At 34.3% G+C, this 18,068-nt stretch overlaps 1 long non-coding RNA gene and 1 pseudogene across 1 annotated transcript; both read right to left on the bottom strand.

Moving 5' to 3' along the window:
• Positions 1-571: 571 nt before the first annotated feature.
• Positions 572-2,972, bottom strand: LOC140958910 (uncharacterized). The gene is made up of 3 exons (XR_012171850.1): positions 2,177-2,972; positions 1,038-1,097; positions 572-626 (listed from the first exon to the last, which is right to left on the bottom strand). It is a non-coding gene; the product is annotated as an uncharacterized lncRNA (long non-coding RNA).
• Positions 2,973-7,231: 4,259 nt separating this feature from the next.
• LOC140963872 (cytochrome P450 89A2-like) lies at positions 7,232-8,854 on the bottom strand (annotated as a pseudogene).
• Positions 8,855-18,068: the final 9,214 nt, after the last annotated feature.

An 18,068-nucleotide genomic window follows, 5' to 3' on the forward strand; every position in this document is an offset into this window, starting at 1 on the left:
TTTTTTTTTTTTTAAAGTTTTTATCAAGGTCATTTCGCTAACTATCTTTATATTAATATATCATATTCAATTTATTACATTATATATATATATATTATATTAAGTTCAAGCTTACCCTAACTTTAATTTCTAGATCCGCCCTTGCCAATATGGAATTAAAATTTGTTCTCTAATAATTCTTAATGTGTATGCTGGTGGATATTGATTGCTTTGGTGAATGCTAAATTTTGTTATTTTCCGTAGTTCAAGTATGAACATTTGATTAATGAAATATTCATGTAATATTTTCTCTTGGCGGTTAGTGACATATTTGTTCGTTGGCTGATACTTACTATTAAACGAGAGTGTGGCGCCCCAAACCTCGTCACGTAATCATACAACATGTGACGTCATATGCATAAAAATCTTCTTTTCAACGACGTAATAATATAATGCATATACGACAAAATAGTGTAATCACCACAATATCAACGTCAATATAGCAGAAACAGTATAATACATACACACATACAACTCAAGTAAGACAATAAACTATATTGTTTCTATCTATTATCAACTACAGGACTGTTTGACTAGACACACCTAGTCATTTACCACTATCATGTCTCACAGCATAGTCCTGTAACCTGTCCAACAGAAACAATCTCCAAAGGGTGAGCATACACAACAATCATCATCGTAATACATAACAGTTATATTATCAACAATATAAAATATAACTGGAATGATAACAGAAATACTCCCTCTGCTGTCTTTGGACAATCAAACCACCAACGATATTAACGTCATAACTCCCATACTACTGCAACAACAACATCGACGATACGTCGCACCCCAACACCGGCGACAGCAATATCGTCGAACGAACAGCATCAACGTGACGTCTCCCACCAAACGACAGCCAACAATATCAACGATAATAAACAACAACAGACATAATATCAAATCACCCAATACCAGTGATTTATCATCGTTCAACGCAATAGTATTCATCAATACTAAACAATAACAACATATGCTCGTACGTCAATACGTACATGATAATCGAGTATATATATAATCTGGCTATTTATTTGATCCCGAGGCTTGTGTTGTATCTAAATAATTCAACAACAATTATCAGCTCATTATCACCGTATTAATACAATCATAACAGCCTCAATATATATAACATCAAATAGCTCAACAACAATTAATTCAACAAAATATAAAACTCGATTATAAATTCTTATCATTCATTAATTTAATATTCTAGTGTATTTAATTCACAATACTACCATCAAATATACACAATTAACTTAACATCAAATAATAAGCTATTTTACAACATCCGTCAAATTGCGAAAATTTTATATCAACGTGTAACCTATACTTCGTAGACTCCGAATATACAATCAGAATTAATAACAACTAATAAACAACTCTCCAATCTCAATTCAACAATTAAAATCTCTAATTATAATAAATTAGAAATAATTCAAAACAACAACACAATAATCTTCTCTACTTCGTTAAGATCATACACTATTCAACAATCTTCAATTTCAGTATGATTTAACAATTTATCAGATTTATTCCAGAAATCGACGAATTTCAAACATCACTAAAACTATAAAATTTATACCTCAAATCGAAGACCTCGTGTCAACGATCCCAGAACTGAAGTCGGTTCGTCGATTGGATAAACCGATAAGTCGCAAGATCGAAAAGAAAATCAAAAATCGTATCAACTCTTTTCTCTCACTTCTCGTCTGTTTCTATGCCTCCTACGGAGTATGAATTCCACCGGCTCAATCTATTTTTTTAATTTTTTTATTATATTATATTATATTATATTAATAAAATAATATAATATATAATATTTAACATTTTAATACCGGTATATCCCTTCGGACCAGTCAAACGGTCAAATTTGCCAAAACTCAAAACATGAAACTTCTATATCTTTGAGTTTTCTATGTTATATCCAAATTTCAAATCATTTGGACTTCATATGACCAACATATGTCATATTATATTCTTTAAAAATCGTTAATTATTTAGTAATATCATGTTACTAAATCAACAATTTGTGATATTCACTTCAGGCATTACATCTCTACCTCCCTTAAATGAATTTCGACCCCGAAATTAATCAACAACAGTAATAACATGCATAAATAAAGATACGTCATACCATCAGAATAAGTAGGGGTAGAGCTCCCTCATATGCCGCTCTGTCTCCCAAGTGGCCTCTTCGACACCTCTATGCTTCCACTGAACCTTCATCATCGGTATAAGCTTACTGCGAAGCTTCCGTTCAGATCGATCCAAAATACAAACTGGTCTCTCAATATAAGACACATCAGGATCTAACTGAACCTCAGAAATATCCAGCACATGTGAAGGGTCTGGCTCATACTTCCGCAACATCGACACATGAAACACATCATGAATACCAGATAAAGATGGAGGTAGAGCCAATCGATAAGCCAAAGTGCCTATCCGTTGCAATATCTCATACAGGCAAACATATCTCAGTGCCAACTTTCCTTTCATACCAAATCGCACTGTGCCACGAAAAGGAGAAACTTTCAAAAATACTCGATCGCCCTGCTGAAACTCTAAGGGTCTTCGTCTTTTATTTGCATAGGCGGCCTGTCTATCTTGCGCTGCTTTCAATCGTTGTTGTATCAACTTTACTTTCTGTTCCATCTCATGAATCATATCAGGACCTGTGACTGCAGCTCGATCAACATCATCCCAGTATAAAGGAGATCTACAATGTCTCCCATACAATGCTTCAAATGGAGCAATTTGAATACTACTCTGATAACTATTGTTATACGCAAACTCCACCAATGGAATAGATGACTGCCAAACAGATTTAAAATCTATAACATAAGCACGCAACATATCCTCCAGCGTCTGAATAGTACGCTCAGTCTGACCATCTGTCTGGGGATGATAAGCTGTACTCAATCTCAACTCTGTCACCATCGCAGTCTGCAATCCTTCTCAAAAATGAGAAGTAAATCGAGGATCTCTATCAGATATAATAGACACTGGAATCCCATGCAACCGTACGATCTCTCGTATATACAACTGTGCCATCGTCAAATATTTACTATTCATGCTATAAGGTATAAAATGTGCAACTTTCGTCAATCGATCAACAATCACCCAAATAGCATCAATAGTTCCAGTGCTTCTTGGTAAATGAGCCACAAAATCCATCGATATGTGCTCCCATTTCCAAGTCGGTACTTCTAAACTCCTCAATTCACCTCCTGGCCTTCTCCTCTCAGCTTTGATCTGCTGACAATTAAGACATCGACGCACAAAATCAATCACATCACGTTTCATTCCCTTCCACCAAAATTGAGAGCGTAGATCCTTATACATCGTCTTGCCACCAGGGTGGATAGAATAACGACTACAATGTGCACGCCGCAACAGGCCCTGGCGTAACTCAGGTGTATCAGGAACTACCCATCTATCCTTCACCCTCAAACTGCCATCATCAGCCACTCTAAAACAAGTGTCTTGTTTCCGAGAAACCATCTCCTTCCATCGCTGAACTCTCTCATCTGTCATCTGTGCATCACGCATACAACCATATATATCAGGTTCAGCTAATAAGATAGATACCTGGATAGGAGTCGTCGAGATATCAAAATCATATCCCAAGGAACAACAAGACATCATCATAGCTGATAAACGACCAACATCCTCTGTAGTACAGCTAACTTTACGACTCAATGCATCAGCAGTAAGATTAGCTCGACCGGGATGATATTCAATCTCACAATCATAATCTTTCAACAAATCTAACCATCGTCTCTGCCTCATATTCAACTCTGTCTGAGTAAACAAAAATATCAGACTCTTATGATCCGTATAAATCGTAAACGAGGTACCATACAAATAATGTCGACATATCTTCAAGGCAAAGATAATGGCTGCCAACTCCAAGTCATGCACAGGGTACCTTGTTTCATGTGGTTTCAGCTGTCTCGAGTCATATGCTACAACATGTCGATCCTGCATCAAAACACATCCCAAACCATGTAATGATGCATCAGTATAAACAACAAACCTCTCATTTTCTGTAGGGATTGATAACACCGGTGCAGTCGTCAGTCGGTGCTTCAACTCCTGAAAACTCCTCTCACATGCTTCGGACCACTGAAATCGCACACCTTTCTGAGTCAACTGTGTCAAAGTTCTAGCAATATTTGAAAATCCCACGATAAATCGACGATAATAACCTGCTAAACCCAAGAAACTACGGATCTCTGGTACAGATGTAGATGCAGACCACTGTAACACGGCATCGACCTTCGTTGGATCAACAGAAATCCCATCTCTCGATATAACATGACCCAAGAAGACCACTCGATCCAACCAAAACTCACACTTACTGAGTTTGGCATACAACTGTCTATCTCGCAGTACCTGTAATTCTGAACGTAAATGCCCAACATGCTCAGTCTCACTCCTAGAATATATCAATATATCATCAATAAACACAATAACAAACTGATCGAGATAAGGCTGAAATACCCTATTCATCAAACTCATAAACACAGCTGGAGCATTCGTCAACCCAAACGGCATAACTGAAAACTCATAATGCCCATAACTGGTCCTGAATGCTGTCTTCTGAATATCCTCCTCTCTAACTCGTATCTGATGATACCCTGACCTCAAATCAATCTTCGAATATACTGAGGTTCCCTGCAACTGATCAAACAACTCATCAATACGAGGAAGGGGATATTTATTCTTAATCGTCTCCTTATTCAGATGTCGGTAGTCAATACAAAGCCGCATCGTTCCATCTTTCTTTCTTACAAATAAGACTGGTGCACCCCAAGGCGATACACTAGGGCGAATGTATCCCTTGTCCAGCAAGTCCTGTAACTGGGCTTTCAACTCTCTCAACTCTACTGGTGCCATTCTGTAAGGAGCACGAGAAATAGGGGAAGTACCTAGCATCAACTCAATCACAAACTCCACCTCACGGACTGGTGGGAAGCCTGGAATCTCATCAGGAAATACAACAGCAAACTCAGCAACTACAGGTATCTCCTCTATTCCCACCTCCTTCTTCTTCTCTGTCACATCTACAGCATAAATAAGATAACCCTCATGGCCATGCTCCAATAACCGAGACATCCGGATAGCAGATACCAACATATGTCATATTGCATTCTTTAAAAATCGTTAATTATTTAGTAATATCATATTACTAAATCAACAACTTGTGATATTCACTTCAGACATTACAGAGACTTTTAGATTCAATTGTTATGTGTTTTTAAAATATTTTTAATTATATAGTTATAGTATTTATACTAAATAATTAATAACTTATCTATAATTTTAGTTTATAAAATTTTTGGATTGAAATTATTTATTTTATTATTATTATATGTTTAATATGAAAATATATCATAAATTTTTTTTGATTATTACTTGAATATAAATCGATATATTTTAACTTGTGATAATATTGTTTTTATCCTGAATATTATTAATATAAATTTAATGATTCGTTAATTTTTAATTTTTTTATTGAATAAATATAAAATTGTATATTTTTAACGGATTCAACCCAGATTGGACCCGTCGAGACAGGTCTAAAGTAAGGCGGGGCGAGTTCTGGGTTTGGCCAAACCCGCCCAACCAGGACCAGACTGTTGTCATCCCAACCACTGAGTTATAAATTTGTACTAAGACCTGGGTGGTGCACCCACAAGATCAATTATTCAGAGTTTTTAAGTAAGAAAAATCTTCATGAAAGTAAATTTGAAAACCATTTTAAATTGTATCTATTTGAGTGGACTTTTAGGCCCAATGCCAACGTCAATTTTGGCAATTCTAAAAAAAATTAGTAATAGAAATTGTAATAAATTTCTAAAAAAAAAAATTGTAATAGTAAAACATAGATATTTTTATATTTCTCGTCCAAGTCCGAGTGTGACACACATTTTTTTAAAAAAAATAATTATAATTATTTATTTCATTAAAAACTAGCATACATAAATAGGGGCCTATTTGTCCAGAGTCGCTCAAGCGTGACACTTATCTTTTTTTAAAAATAATTGTAATTATTTCTGTCATAAAAAAACTTGCATACATAAATTTTATATCACTAGAATTAGTGTTGTGGATTACGTCAAAGTGATTAAGATCATGTTAATAATATAATATATATAAAACCAACAAGAACAAAAATATTTACGTGGTTCATCAAGTATAGACTATATCCACGGAACAACTTCAAATATTTATTAGAAAAAAATATTACAAGTGTATAAAAAAAACACTCAGATATCTCATACAAAAACCAGTAGTACCCACCAAACTACTAGTCCATCAAGCTAGTTTAGTCGACAAATTTCATTTACGTTTGAAAATTATAACTACGAAATTAAGAAACAGTAAAATTGGTTTGATGATTTTTAACCTTTAATTTGTTCTCTTGTTGCTAAAGTGTTAACATGAGAAGACAATTGCCGCTGTGATACCGAACATGGTTTCAAAATACGTGCGCCATTTTCGTCCGAAACATTTCATCGATTACTACATCCTTCCTCGTCTCTGGGTGCCTAGGTATCCACCGATGGAGAATCTCATACGTAACCAAAAACCGATTCTGTTCCAAAGATTGGGACCGAATGAACATCGGAAGAATTGAATCTCAATCGTGCCGGTGATACCCAATACAAAGTGCACATCAATGCTTTGGGTGAAATAATAACTCATATTTACTAGCGAGCTAGAGATTTTTTAATCAAATTGAAGGAGAATCCACACTTGCCAAAGATAATTAAGTTGGTTAAATTGTATGTGATTTCTTAAAATAAAAAAAATGTTAAAACTTCACTTCTTCAAAGACACCAACAATAACGAGTGGAGCTTGACAAAAACATAAATTACAATCTCATCTAAACATTCAAAGACTTTCCTAAAAAAATTTCTTTTCAAAATGATCATTAAATCATCATTTTTATTTCACTATTTTCCAACAATAGTTACAAAACCTCACAATTTATTATGAATCCTATATAACATTAAATACATTACACAATATATCATATTTTTTAATCTATATATTACCCACCATACGTGTCAAACCTATGTGTTCACCAACGAGCTGACATTTACTTATTGGATATACTATTTTGATATATTTCGTCAAATTCAATAGACGAGTGTCACCTCATTGGTAGACATGATTGATGAGCATCANGAATAATCAAAATCAACCTCAGCTAATTCTCACATGCGTGCACAAACACCCCCTTTTGATTCAGATTCTCGGAGAGATTCGAGCACAAAGCGGATTCTTCATGACAGTTGTGAGTTCTTGTTTCTCAGTAAGATCTACTTCGTCACCTTTGACAGGAATCCACTCGAAGTTCCAAATCAGATTGGCCACAAAATATTCCAAATGCAGGAGTGCCAATGCAAGGCCTGGACAAATCCTCCTTCCGGCACCAAATGGCATCATTTGATCTCTCTTCTCCCTGTTATATCGAATGACTCTCCAATATCAGTACCCAAGAATCTCTCAGGCTTGAATTCCATCGGATCCTCCCACACCTTCGGGTCCCAACCAATGTCAGCCACCATAAAATTCACTGTGGCGTCACGAGGGATCTTGTAACCATCCAATTTGATGTCCTCTGTCACCTTGTGCGGCAGAACGAAATGGCCTGGAGGGTGTCGCCGCCAGGCTTCTAACACTACTGCTTTCAGGTATGGCATTTTCTGTGCATCCACTTCCTCCACCATCTGCTGGTGCTGGCTGCTTTTCCGCGCAGGACGCTGATTATCTCATCGTAAAGCTTGGATTGGATGTGAGGATACTTGACAAGATTAGCCATTATCCATTGCAGAGCCGTGGATGTGGTATACGTGCCAGCGGCAAGGAATTAGCTGCATAGGCTCACAAACTCTGATTCCTCCAGTTTCCTGTTTTCTTCGGGAAGCTGCAAATCAACCAGTGTGTCCACATATGCTAACACTACTTCATGATCATCATCTTGATTGTTCGAGATCCTCTGTTGTTTGGCTTGGATGCGGGACCTAATTAGAGCAACCAACACTTTCTCCTGTTGTAGGCGCACTCGAAGGAGTTCCTTCCAGCGATTGCGGAACAGGATTTTCCCCAATCGAGGCCAAAAGTTGAGGACGTTGAATCGTCGAAAGCCCAGAAGCAATCCACGTTGCACCGATTCAATTTCCTTGATTTGGGTCTCGTGGAGCTTGTCCCCGAAGCACATTAGCGCCAGCAGGCAGTACATGGCATGTTGGAAATGATCGATCAGCGTGACTGAAGATTCTGATTTGATTGTTTCATTCAATCGACTAACTAGAATTGAAAGAACCCACTGGCGGGAGCTTGAGTAGGATTTGACCCGGCCTGGATGGAGGATCCCGCGGGTTAGGTTGCGGCGGAGAAGACGCCACGTGGGGCCGTAGGTTTGTTCAGAACCTTGCTGGTGGCAGGTGGAGGTGGCCGGTCTGCGAAGATGGCACCGTGCTGGATGAGGGCACGGTGGGCCAGGGAGTGGCTTCCGACGAAAATGAGCTTCTGAGGCCCGATACTTATAGTCATGAGCGGGCCATATCGTGTCTTGAGGCGGCGGAGGATGCATTCCAACTCGGAAAGAGGGCGGCGGAGCAATATAAAATTGCAGATCAGAGGCAAACTTGGCGGCCCCGGCGGCAAATTTTTCTTGAAAAGATTGAAGAAGGAGCTCACAATAGCTGAGATACAGAGAGAAACGACTACTAGAAACCAGACTTCCATATTTCAAGTCAATACTCAGTCCTCCCGCGGCTGTTACACAATAAAATAGACAAATTTTCCTGTGGAATAAATGGACAAGATATTTCCACGAAATCCCATTTTAATGTCAAAAAGTAAACGATGGCGTTAATTTGAATGAATTCACGTGGACTAATAAAAGGCGAAATAATTATATGGAATCAAAATTCGAATTATATGTATAATCTCTTGTGAAAAAGTAAAAATTTACGGTAAAAAGTAAAAATCTCAAACTCTCAAAATTATCCCACTACACACTTTATAATATTTTTCTCTCAACTCAATTGTGATTTTCTTCACAAATGAGAGATCTATTTATAGAAAATCTTTACAAATAATCCAAAAATAAAATCATCATTACCTACATCATCACACACTAATTTTCAATATTTACAACTCTTATTTTCAACATTCAAATATTCAACATACACATTATAAATATTAATTTTCAACACTCCTCCTTGTGATGATGATCATGATANTCCTTGTGATAATGATCATGATACGATGATGTCTTCATTACGTGTTTTTGTACTGCCTCATTAAAAACCTTACTAGGAAAAATCCATTGGGATAAAAACCATAGTAAGGGAAAAAGAGTGCAGTCACGTAAACTCCCCCTCATGTTGACACGAACAATTCTTCACAAATTTCGTAGATTGCGCATCCCAATATTATATATGTGCTTTCTGAATATTGTCGTAGGAAGTGCCTTTGTGAAGAGATCTGATGAGTTTTCACTTGATTGAATGTGACGAACATCAATACATTTATTCTTCTCAAGCTCCTTGGTGAATGCGAAGAACTTAGGAGGAATATGTTTAGTTCTGTCGCTTTTTATGTATCCTTCTTTCATTTGAGCAACACATGCAGCATTATCTTCATATAGTATCACAGGCTTCTCGTCGAATGATAATCCGCATGAGATTTGGATATGTTGAGTCATTGATTTTAACCACACACATTCACGGCTTGCTTCATGTAGTGCAATAATCTCGGCATGATTTGATGAAGTTGTTACAAGTGTTTGTTTCTGTGAACGCCAAGAAATTGCAGTGCCTCCACGAGTAAATACATATCCAGTTTGAGAACGTGCTTTGTGTGGATCAGATAAGTATCCAGCATCGGCATAACCAATTATACTTGGATTAGCATCTTTTGAATACAAAAGTCCCAAGTCTGTCGTTCCTCGTAGATAACGGAATATATGTTTAATTCCGTTCCAATGTCTCTTTGTTGGATATGTGCTAAATCTTGCCAATAAATTTACGGCAAAAGATATATCAGGCCTTGTACAATTTGTAAGATACATAAGGGCACCGATAGCACTTAGATATGGTACTTCTGGACCAAGAATATCTTCATCATCTTCACATGGACGGAATGGATCCTTTTCTATGTTTAATGATCTAACAACCATTGGAGTACTTAAAGGATTTGATTTGTCCATATTAAAACGTTTAAGGATCTTTTCTGTATAATTTGTCTGGTGAACAAATATTCCACATTCTTTTTGTTCAATTTGTAAACCCAGACAATACTTGGTTTTTCCAAGATCCTTCATTTCAAATTCTTCTTTCAAGTATGACACAACTTCTTGAATTTCCTTATTTGTTCCAATGATGTTTAAATCATCAACATATACAGCAATAATTACGCATCCGGATGTTGTTTTCTTAATGAAAACACAAGGGCATATTGAATTATTTACATATCCCTTTTTCATCAAGTGATCACTTAGCCTATTATACCACATTCTGCCGGATTGCTTCAACCCATATAATGATCTTAGTAATTTCACAGAATAACATTCTCTGGGTTTTGAACTTTGTGCTTCAGGCATCTTAAATCCTTCAGGGATTTTCATATATATATTACTATCAAGTGATCCATATAAGTAGGCTGTAACAACATCCATAAGACGCATTTCTAAATTTTCAGATACTGCCAAGCTAATCAAATACCGAAACGTAATTGCATCCATCACAGGAGAATACGTTTCTTCATAATCAATTCCAGGCCTTTGAGAAAAACCTTGTGCAACAAGTCGAGCTTTATATCTTACTATTTCATTTTTCTCATTTCGCTTTCGAATAAAAACCCATTTGTATCCAACAGGTTTTACACCTTCAGGTGTAAGGACTATAGGTCCAAAAACATTACGTTTATTTAGCGAATCCAATTCAACCTGGATGGCATCTTTCCATTTTATCCAATCCTGCCGATTTTTACATTCACCAAAAGATTTTGGTTCATGATCTTCATTATCATTTATGATGTCGATTGCCACATTATAAGAAAATATATCATCAATTTCTTCTATATCTTTTCGGTTCCATATTTTTCCAGTATTAATATAATTGATAGAGATTTCATGATTCTCGTCAGTTTGTGGTTCTGACAAAACATTTTCATCATCATGTGTTTCTTCAGGAACATCATTCTCTATTTTGTGATCATTATGTGTTTCTTCAGGAACATCATTCTCTATTTTGTGATCATTGTGTTTCTCTATGAATTTTCTTTTTCGAGGATTTTTATCCTTGGAACCAACTGGCCTTCCACGCTTCAGGCGTTTAATGACATCATGACTATCTTCAATTTGTTTCTTCGGAATTTCAATTCGAGCAGGGGCATTTGCAGCATGTATATATGATTTAGTTACCCCTTTTGTGTCTGCAAATGCATCTGGTATTTGATTTGCTATTCTTTGCAAGTGCACAATTTGCTGTACATCTTTTTCACATTGTTTTGTTCTTGGATCCAGATGTAACAATGATGATACATACCATGTAATTTCTTTTTCGGTATGTTTCTGTTCTCCCCCTAACATTGGGAAGATTTCCTCATTAAAATGACAATCAGCAAAACGTGCTGTGAACACGTCGCCTGTCTGTGGTTCAAGATATCGAATGATCGATGGACTATCATAACCAATATAAATTCCAATCTTTCTTTGAGGTCCCATTTTATTTCGTTGAGGTGGTGCAATATGCACATACATCATACATCCAAAAATTCTCAGATGAGAAATGTCTGGTTCTTTACCAAATGCAAGCTGCAATGGGGAGTATTTATGATATGCACTTGGTCTGATGCGAATTAATGCAGCGGCAAGTAAAATTGCATGTCCCCATATAGAAATAGGGAGCTTTGTTTTCATAATCATTGGTCTAACAACCATTTGCAGACGTTTAATCAATTATTCAGCCAATCCATTCTGTGTATGTACATGAGCAACAGGATGCTCAACAATGATTCCCATAGACATACAATAATCATTGAAAGTTTGGGAAGTAAATTCACCAGCATTATCAAGTCTAATTTTCTTGATTGTATAATCGGGAAATTGATTTCTCAATTTTATTATTTGAGCAAGTAATCTTACAAATGCAACATTTCGAGTTGACAATAGACATACATGTGACCATCTGCTGGAGGCATCAATCAATACCATAAAGTATCTAAACGGTCGACATGGTGGATGGATTGGTCCACAAATATTACCCTGAATACGTTCAAGAAACATTGATGATTCATTTTAGATTTTGGCCGGTGATGGTCTTATAATAATTTTTCCAAGAGAACATGCTTTTACATTGAAACTTATTATTCTAAAAGATCTTCTGGTCTTTCAACGGATGACCATGTGTATTTTCTATAATTCTTCGCATCATTGTTGAACCAGGATGTCCTAATCGATCATGTCAATTGGTTAATATTGAAGAATTATCAACTACCATGTTTGATTCAATGGGACGTATATGTGTATAATGCAATCCAGTAGGGAGCATTGGTAGTTTTTCAATCACATATTTCTTTCCTGATTTATATGTGGTAAGACACATATATTTCTCATTCCCTTCATTCATTGTTTGAGTATCATACCCATGGGAATATATATCATTAAAACTCAACAAATTTCTTTTCGATTGTGGTGAATATAAAGCNCATGGAAAAATAAAATTTTTTTTTACTTATCTATTCTACCAACAAATTGGTCATTGTCTGAGAAATCAATCAGAAAATCTCCAGCATCAAAATGAGTTGAATTATTCAAAGGTTCATTGTGTTCAGTAAAATTGGTCTCCTTTTCTTTCCCCTTTAATGATTCTTTATAAAGTTTACAAAGGTGCTCAGGGGCTCAACAAATACGGGACCAATGTCCTGGAGTACCACATCTGAAACAAGAACTTTCAAATCTTTTTGAGTGATTCTCATTAACACTCATATTCTCATGATGCCTTTTCGGTGGATGATTTGGGATGCTCTTTTGAGATGAATTATAGAAATAACTATCTCGATTATTTTCAAAACAACGGCCGCGTCCACGACCACGACCACTTCCACGTCCACGTCCACGACCACGACCTCGATTTTGTCCTCGACCAAAATCTTGTCTATAACTATGATTTTGGTTTCCAGATTTACATTCATTTTTGCTTTCGACATTTACTTCAGGAAATGCCGTTGAAACAGTGGGTTGTGCCTGATGATTTCTCATTAACAGCTCATTATTCTTTTCCGCCACGAGAAGACAGGCGATGAGTTCAGAATATCTCGCAAATCCACGCACTCTATATTGTTGTTGTAGACTTATATTTGATGCGTAAAAATTGAAAAATGTTTTTTCAAGCATTTCCGATTCTGTAATCTCATGTCCACAAAATTTTAGCTACGAGATTATTCGATACATCGCTGAATTGTAATCACTGACTTTCTTAAAATCTTGGAATCTCAACGTATTTCATTCATCCCGGGCGGTCGGAAGTATAACTTGCCTTATATGTTCGAATCTTTCTTTTAATCCCTTCCACAAAACCATGAGATCTTTTTCAATCAGATATTCACATTTTAATCCCTCGTCGAGATGTCGACGCAAAAATATCATGGCTCTTGCCTTTTCTTGTGATGTGCATATGTCATTTTCTTTTATGGTCTCATTTAGACCTAATGACTCAAGATGCATTTCTACATCGAGAGTCCATGGCATATAATTTTTCCCCGTAATATCAAGAGCAATGAATTCGAGCTTTGCCAAGTTTGACATGGTGGTACTAAAAAAAATTTACGACGCATTTTATTAGTTAATGAATATTACAATACAAAGTAATGGATGAACAACAAATACAAGCATTCGTAAAAATAAAGAAAACAAACGAGGAGAATATTCTCCGATAAGTACAAGATTCGTGAGTATTATAACCAAAATAATTAGAAATAACTTTGTGAAAGTCATCTTCTTTTTTCTTCAAAAATTTGATGAAGAATAATTTTAGAGAAGAAGAGAAAGTTGGAGTGATTGAATATGTTTGTTAGATCATATTTATAGGGCAAAAACTAGCCGTTTTGTTACCGTTTATGACCGTTGGTGTACAAGAAAATAAATGTATGTATTTGTATAATTTTATGGTAATAATATGGTGTATATAATATTAGTAATGTTTTAAATAATTATGTATATCATATCACAATATTATAATGAGATGTCATAAGATATTTTGTTTAAAAACCTTATAGACTTTTATACTTGTCATATCTCTTACCGGGAGTGTGGGATGTCGTCTTAACATCATCCCAGGATTTATAACAAGTTTTTGAAAAATTTATTTTATTATAACATTATATTATATATTAAGTATATACACAATAAATAAATAAACAGTAAAATAAATATTATTACTTTTGTTACCTTTTTCTTCTGTTTTGGAGCTTGGAAAAATATGGAGGACTTTTAGAGCTTCGTGCTGATAACGTGTTGTGAAAAAATAAAAATTTACGGTAAAAAGTAAAAATCTCAAACTCTCAAAATTATCCCACTACACACTTTATAATATTTTTCTCTCAACTCAATTGTGATTTTCTTCACAAATGAGAGATCTATTTATAGAAAATCTTTACAAATAATCCAAAAATAAAATCATCATTACCTACATCATCACACACTAATTTTCAATATTTACAACTCTTATTTTCAACATTCAAATATTCAACATTCAAATATTCAACATACACATTTTAAATATTAATTTTCAACATAATCAAAATTGATTTAACTTATATATATGTGTGTGTGTGTGTGTGTGTGTGTCTGTGCGCGCGCGCGTGTGTGTGTATAAACACACGTAAATTTCGAGGGAGACGAAGGGGGATGGGAGGGTACGGTTTGAACTTTTTAAGTTGCCTACGTATCTTTTTAGGCTATATACATGATAAGATAAGCATGTGATATATAATATAAAGATAAGTTAAGGATAAATAAGTTGTAGGATATTATATTTAATGTTTGGTATGATTTTAATAAGAGTGATTAAATTTATATATTAGATTGTAATGAAAAAATTAACCTTATCATAATAAATTTTATAATTTCAAAGTTGTTGCTTGAGTTCATATTTCTTATCTGTTCATGCGTCGACAATGCTTTCATGATTTACTTATTTTTACCTACTTTTATATATTATATAAATATGATAATTGAACTCTTGATTTTGTAAGTCAAGTCAAATATCAATTTTTAAGGTTAATCGAGTGATATTAATAATTTTATTGAGATTTATAAAAATCATTTATATAATTATCTCGAGTTCGTTTATATAATTATCACATTATATAATATATAAAAATAAATAAAAATATTTATTTGATTTTAATTTCTATCTACTAGCCGAGATTTATAAAAATCATTTATAGGAGTTTTGGATTTTTATATATTGAGTGCAATTAAATCATTTGTTGGTGTTTTTTTATCATTAAATTAAAATTATTGCATATCATAAAAAGGATATTTTATACTTGTATAAAATTATTTATCGTAGGTCCATTATATTATCATTAGCTTTCTAAAAAAGTAACAAACGTGGAATAAAGATGATTATTTATCAATCTCTCTCTTATTCAGTGTACCAAACTATACCTTAAGGTACAGATGAATCACGTAATTTTTTTTACTTTTAACATTTCTTATCTTTGGAAGTTGCTTTGGAAGTGGCGGATAAGATGATTGATCTTCAACTGTGAATTGTAGAGCCCTGGAATATTGGGCCTCAAGTTTGGACCGGGCTCAAATTTTTATTCGTTTAAATCCAGGTAAAGCCCAATAAATATTTCTTACTATCAATCGAGCACGCCCGTACATAATTTACAATCTATTTTATTCATTGTAATTTGGTCCAATCCTATGACCATTGTGTCATATAAACTATAAAAAAAAATTAGCATAAAGGTACCATTCTAAGAACAAGAATTTTAGCACGAAACCAAAATTTGGACAAGCTTGATGATAAGTAGTGAAACAAAATTAAAAATGCAATTTTTCTTAAAAGCATGACACCGCCAAGTTCACGCTCCCCAAGAACCGTAACCCGTCTGTCTATAATCGGGCATGTTTTGTTTAGATCCGTCGAATCGGGTCAACTTTCAACCTGACCGTTGACACAAGTTACGGTTCTGGGCTGGGTCACAGTTAGTTGTGATTTTATGATTATAAATACGTTGGTTTAGTTGATTTATTATGACTTCAATCAACTATTGAAACCTTTGATTTTGATAATAAATGAATCATATTTTGGGGATATCTGAAATATATGTTGTATATATTATGCCAACTGATAATATGTTATGTGCGACAAATGTACTATAGTAATTAAATCTCAAAATATGTTATTTGATCTTGTGTATAAGATCGATTATACTATTTAGCTTCATTAATGTTCTAGTTGAATAATATAAACAACTCGTCTGATGCGACGAATAACCCTTTAAAGAAAATGAGTGAATATCTCAATGTCAAAAGAATAATGGACGCTAATCGTTATGAAAGAAATCGATGTCCTGCAGGACATATCTTATATTACTTGCAAGTAAACATAAAAATACGCTAAAAACATGATCGACCAAATATTTTAATGAATCTAATTTGGATGGTGTTATTCATGAAGAATAACAAGTATATTAAAAGATGAGATTTCACATCTTATTTGGGATCAAAATGATATAATTATTAATGTGTTTTTGTTATAATGCAAAATGGTGATTATCTTGAAATATAATTTGTAGTGATTGTCGATAAAAATAATTGACAAATGACATGTGAAATGTGAGTATACTTTAGCTCAGAGTTTCTAACCCGGCCGGTTATAAGAAAATATTTTCAGTTGTCATGGATGGGTTAATTTGACAGTGATATGCATAGAAAATTCTTTTAGGATTTGAGGTGTCAAATGGATTTAGATTCAAACTCCAAAACTATTATTTCAATAGATAATGCCATTATAAAAATTAAAATGATCATGGTACATACGATAAATTCAGCTTAATACTCTCGAAGAGTTTACTAAAATGGACAGGTTTTTTGAAATATAAATTTACGATAAAATACTTGGAAAAGACTAAATTTTGTCTACGATTATAGATTGAACATTTTCTAGAAGAATATGTGTACATAAGTTATAGTACAAAGAAAATGTACGAAAATACTTTTAGAAGTTGCATCAATTTGTGGTTGTTCAATCATTTGATGCTCAAAGTATCCTTTTCTTCAACTTGAAAGATGAGGAAAATATATTTGGTCTTGAAGTACTATATATAGAAATTTATACGTCATCATCTCTCACAAATTACNTTTGCTTGCATATCATAACATTTCTGCACTGTTTCGTCGAGCCATTGTTCCTTTTTCTAATGTATGCTAAAAGGACAGATCCAAAACCAAATATTAGTAACGAAAAATATATAAACAAAAAGGAAAAAAAAATAATGCTACTTGTAAAACATAATAATTATTATTATTATTTTTGTATATCATAATTAGAGAGAAGAGTATATCCCACCATCAGCAATTTCATTCGCCAAATTTTGTTGAAAAAATGGTATCAAACCAAATTAGATCAATTAAAATTTCTGAAATCATTGAAAAAAATCGCATCATATATTGTTAGTATTAAATTGGGTTCATCATATTTCAGTTTCTCCAGTTTTCTTGCACAATAGGTAAGGAAATTACTGTTTGAAACTGGAATTTGAAATAAATAAGCTGAACACAATAGAGAGAACGTGAGTCACTTAATAGGATGAAATGATAGGTTTACCCTGTGTTTTGGTCTTTATTTAATTGTGGTGAGCGCGAGAGCATGGTGTCAAGCTTTAATATATATCGTTCTCATAAAGATTAAAAATTTATATTCACAATAAGTACTGTAATTAAAATAATATCAAATTTATTTAGAAAATCAAGGCGAGGATT

Source organism: Primulina huaijiensis, chromosome 2 (assembly GCF_012295235.1).
Source record: "Primulina huaijiensis isolate GDHJ02 chromosome 2, ASM1229523v2, whole genome shotgun sequence".
NCBI classification, from domain to species: domain Eukaryota; kingdom Viridiplantae; phylum Streptophyta; class Magnoliopsida; order Lamiales; family Gesneriaceae; genus Primulina; species Primulina huaijiensis.